The sequence below is a fragment of the Sphaeramia orbicularis genome, chromosome 11 (assembly GCF_902148855.1).
Source record: "Sphaeramia orbicularis chromosome 11, fSphaOr1.1, whole genome shotgun sequence".
Classification (NCBI taxonomy): Eukaryota; Metazoa; Chordata; class Actinopteri; order Kurtiformes; family Apogonidae; genus Sphaeramia; species Sphaeramia orbicularis.
The window spans coordinates 16446768-16452268 of NC_043967.1; positions in this window are offsets into that span (position 1 = coordinate 16446768).

Genomic DNA, 5501 nt, shown 5'->3' on the forward strand with positions numbered 1-5501 from the left:
AGAAGTACTAGCATGTGTTGTGAAAGGCAAGAGGGAAAGAGAGGCAAAGGGAGAGAGACGGGGAGAGTTTATAGTGCATGACATCATCTGATCTGGTGTCGGTGGGTGGCTCACAATGTTACAGTTTGGGATATGTTTCTTTGGCTAGCATGGATTTTGTGATCATCGGCTCTGCTCTTTTTGCTGACGTTCCAAGCAGCGTGACGACTGATATACTGCTGCACTCAGAGTTAGCGCTCTGCTCTTGACACTGGTGGAAAAAGAACTTTACTTAAATAAAAGTATAAATACTGCAATAGAGTGTGACGAATCTCTACTACAAGTTAAAGTTACACATTTATAACCTTACTTAAGTGAAAATATTTAAGCACTGTCAGAAAAAATGTGGCTTGTCTATAATGTAATATTATAAAGGCTTCTTTCTGCAATGGAGAAGCCAGCACAAAAAAAGAAAGCCAAATGGCCTACTTACAGTGGAGGTATAAATAGTCACTGTGCAATAGAATCGTTCTCATCAGTGTTTTATTATTATTACATATGGTATTTTTAGTGTCAGTGTTAATGTGTATGTTGCATTTTACTGCTGTACATGTTTAAGGTGGAGCTCTTTTAACTCAGCATTTTTCAACCTTCGGGTCAGGACTCCATGTGGGGTTGCCTGGAATTCAAATGGGGTCACCTGAAATTTCTAGTAATTATAAAAAAAAAACAAAAAAAACAACAACAACAACTTACTAATAAAAAACATACTGTGAGTTGAGAGAGACAATCCCAATACATAAAAGACATGACAAACACTGAAGCTGAAACTGAAGCACTGTGGTATTGTTTATCTTTCAAATGTTCATTGTGGTCGGTTTAAGATGATGCAGCTCTTTCATAATTCATATTTTGAGTTAGTGTTTGTTCAGTATTAATTTGCAGCCTTGTAAATACAAGCTGACTGTACATATCCTGACCAAGGAAAATAAAATTCTCACTTTGTGCAATAATCTACACCTGGCTTTTTTGCCTCCTTCTATAAAATATATATTATATAGCCTAAATGTTGTCTAAAATTAACATTTATTTTCAACATAGTATTGCAAACTATTACATGATCAAAAACAAATTAATTTTCACAAAAAAAAAAAAAAAAAAAAAAAAATCTTCATTTTGAATGTCTGGGGTCACCAGAAATTTGTGATGTTAAAATGGGGTCACGAGCCAAAAAAGGTTGGGAACCACTGTTTTAACTACTTCATAGACCATTGGTAGTTAAACCTACAGCATCCATATTCTAAAAGTTGATCATATTATTAGCCTCCTAGCATAACTGCCTAAGTCATATTTTTGGCCAAATTGTGATGTCTGCATAAAATGAAGCAGCAGTGTTAGGAGAGTAAAGCTACTCCTAATATCACTGCTTCATTTTATGCAGATATCACAATTGGCCAAAAATATGACTTAGGCAGTTACGCTAGGAGGCTAATGATATGTTTATAGTGTCACTGACCTGTGAGAGCCATCTATCTCTACAAAGACCACTTTTCGTATGCACTGGACAAAGTCCTGTTTTCAGCTTTGTGACAATGCTTTTCCGGCAATTCCAAGAGGGTTTTTAAAGAGTTAATACTTCAGTTTTATCACAAACATTAATACCAACCAGTGGTGACATTATTTTTTGGTGCGTGGGCACAGTATGCAAGTCAGTTTTCAGATGCACTATAACCACATATCACCAATCGGATATGCCAAAGCGCATGTGCTGCTATTTTAAAGTATTAATCTAAATTTAAGAAAAAATACACATTATATGTTTTCAGTAATTTATTTTCTATATGTAAATTTCGCTTGTCTGTCCTTAAAACGTGTACATTTTTCTATGACTCTACTGTTAAAGTCAGACATGTTCCTGACAAATGTCTTTCCACTGATAACATGGACAATGCATTTAGACCAGCGGTGAAGGCAGTGCAGGTAGATCGCATGGCACTGAAAATAGAAGTTAAAATACAGATCAAATGATGTTGTTATTGCTCCTGGCTGGATTCAAACTCAGGTCTACGGCATGGAAGTCAGTAGTTTTACCCACAGAGCTATGCAGTCATTGTAATGTATCACAGTAGTAGGTTATACCTACTGTAATAGCTACTTTCTGAGGAAATACAAGAGTGACGTATACTCCTGTGGGTGATGTTTGGGCAGAATTTTTTGGCGCCCCCGAGGCTCTCCTATCTCTTGTATTGGCAGGGGGGAGGGTCTACTGCACATGCGCCATTTATAACAAGAGTCTATTATGGTAAACGACAGCCCCAAAGAGGAAACATGTCACACGACTGCTCACTTGCTCTAAACCAGTGATACTCAAAGTGTGGTCCGCGTGCCCCCAAGTGGTCCGCGAGAAGATGTCATAAAAAAAGTCCGATTTATATCAGTGTTTCTCAAATCACCCTCATCTGATTTCCAAAGCAAAGTTACGAGTACAGAAAATTGTTTTCTAAATTAACAGCAAATTGAATGTAGCCTAAATAAGCCTAAGAGTAGACTTTTTTTGAATTTGTCTATGCAAACCCATGTTTTGCATCACCATCTCTGTACAGTTAGGTTACCTAGGTTGCCTATTGTCATATTAAAGACCTCTCGTGAGTTGTGAATTGTGGTGGAAATGAAGTAGAATAGCTAACTAATCAGAAATGGACAGTGAAACGAAATGAAACAAAGAGCTACTTGAACAGTTCTAAAATAGGACAATGGATCGGTGACTGAAGAGAAAAGCTGGAGAAACAACAACCAATGTTAGCAACAAGTTGCAAAGACATTCTGTTAGCATCGAGCTGTTAGCACCATTTGTAATATACTGCGGTCTTAAATTGTAATATACAAAATATAATAATATTGTAACATAGGCTGTTTAAAAAATTTTTTTTTAAGGGTGGGAGTTAGAAACTGGTTAGGTGGTTCGTGAATGTTTTTTTTTTTTTTTATGATAAAGTGGTCCTTGGTGTGAAAAAGTTTGAGAACCCCTGCCCTCACTGATTGAAAACATTTTAAAACTACACTTGAATGGAGATTATACATGGTACTCACGGGCTGTATCACATATAGTTCGTTTGCTTAAATATTCATGTTTTTGTACAATTATTTTATGTGATTCCCACCGTCTTCTTCATGTGAGACAGGTTGGGTAGCGCGCTAGCGCCCTCTATTGACCAGTTGCCACTGATAGCAACACATCTTTCAATGGACAGGAATGGAAAGATAAAATTGCAGTCTGAAAAATAATTGTAGCTGTCAGACAGATGTAGGAGTTGAGTCAAATACTTTCAATTTGTACTAAAGCATACTTGAGTAAAAGTCCACTGATAGATGTAAATGTAACTCTGGCATTGTATTACATAATCAGATGACAGTAACTTGGATACTTATACTACACATGTCGGTTTCCAGTTACTATTTTAGTTGCTTTGCTCCCACATTACTTTGCAACTCACTGAAAAACTACCAAGTATCAAATTAAAACCGTTTGGCAGTTAATGTGTGATGTAACCACAGTAAGCATACTGCTAAGTGTAGAGTTGAAAGTTATGACCTTTGACCTACAGCACTACATTTTTACAGACTAGTAGGTGACATCAGGTTCTGAGAAGGCAGCTCTCTAAAGCTCCCGGGCTGGCTGTTAAAAACCATACCAAGGCGACGATGCCAGATGGTAATTGCCAGTAAAGCCATTGAGTTATGGAGGTAGCTGAAATCTCAGTGACATTGTCTGCTGCAGGGCACCAGCTAGAGACTTCCTGGCTGCCGTCATACTTTTTAATGTAACTACACTGCTCTCTGTTTTCACTCCGCACACACACGTGCTGTAAAACATCCCCTATCTTCGCGGAAAACAGAACTCAGTGATTCACATCCACAGAGGAGAAGAGCTCAAAACACAGTGAGATCATCACAACTTCCTGTTTCTTTTTGTTGCCATGACCAGCAGAATTTGCATACTTTAGGGGATTGGTGGATGATGAGTCAGTGGGGTTTGGTCCTACATCGCACTTCAGCCACAACAAAACCATATCCCTCTGTTCAGCACCGGAAATTGTGACCAAACATGGCAGAGATTACTCCCAGTCTTAGATCAGTGAATATGTGAATGACCTAAACCCCTTTGTGCTGTTTTGTGACTTCATGGCATCATATCAGTTACTTTAACAAAGTTTTATCAACTGGTGATCACTGGTTCTGACCTGGACTGAATAATAACTGCACTTGGTTTGGTATTCCTAATAAAAGAGTAACAACTCTTTTAGTGGTGCAGATAGTCCTGCTCACACTAAGTTTCACACAAAAACTTTAAGAGATATTGTTGGCTCTGACTCGGTTGTTGTTTACATGGGTATAATGTTTGAGTCAGGGTTAAAATGTGTGTGTATGTGTACTTGTATGTTGTGTATATGTATAAATATATGTATGTGCATATGGATGAATGAGTGTGTGTGTATGTGTGTGTGTGTGTGTGTGTGTGTGTGTGTGTGTGTGAATATAAATATAAATATAGAGGAGGAATGTAAAAGGAAGAGGGACATATATATTATCAATAATATTTTAGGGGGAGGGGGTGGGATTAAATAAATTGCACTTCTTCCCACCCCTTTTCGGGCATGTAAATGGAATAATTGTGCTATTCCTCTGTCTAAGATTGTGTGATTCTTAATATTTATATCATGTATGTTTTGTTAGTTTGCATATATGTTAAATTTCATTGCATGTTCGGAATAAATCACTAAATAACAAAAATCACAAAAAATGACATCTTGTTGAAGTTAGTGAGCCAGTATTTTATAGTGTTAAGTTAGCCATTTAACTTAATCTTGTCTCCTTCTTCTTCTTCTGATGAATAATAATAATAATAATAATAATAATAATAATAATAATAATAATAATAATAATAATAAAAGGTAGCCTATAGTCTATTCATGTTGCTCTCGTTATTTTTTTGGGAAGACTGTCATAAAATTCTTTACTTTATTTTTTTATTCACCGTAATGAATCACTTTGAAACACAAACTTCTGTATACAGAGTACGTGTCTAATTTTAAAGCAAGTAGCCTATCATCACATCAATAAAACTAATACAAAGCTTATGGGGAAAAAAACCTTGCGGGCTGTTGCTCATTTTTGTCGCATAAATTCGATTCCGACGCTGGGACGTCCCGTTTCAGACAGAGCGAGGGGAAACAAATGGGTCTCATCCGCCCACCCGGTCTGCCCCGTGTCCCGTCACGTTGCCGTCGGTGTGTCTGGGAGGTAGGTCTGGTCCGGGCCCGGGGAGGACGCCGTCCCGTTCCCCTATGTCTGCCGGCCGGTGCGGTGCGGTGCGGCGGCCACGCCCCTCTGGACCCTCCGGCTCCGCCCCTCCGTACGGGACGGGACCGCTATGATTTAGAACTTCAGGAATCCCGTGTGACGTCACCGGGAGGGTGATGTAATGCTGCTGTAAATAGATCGTATTGTAATCTCGCTCCAGT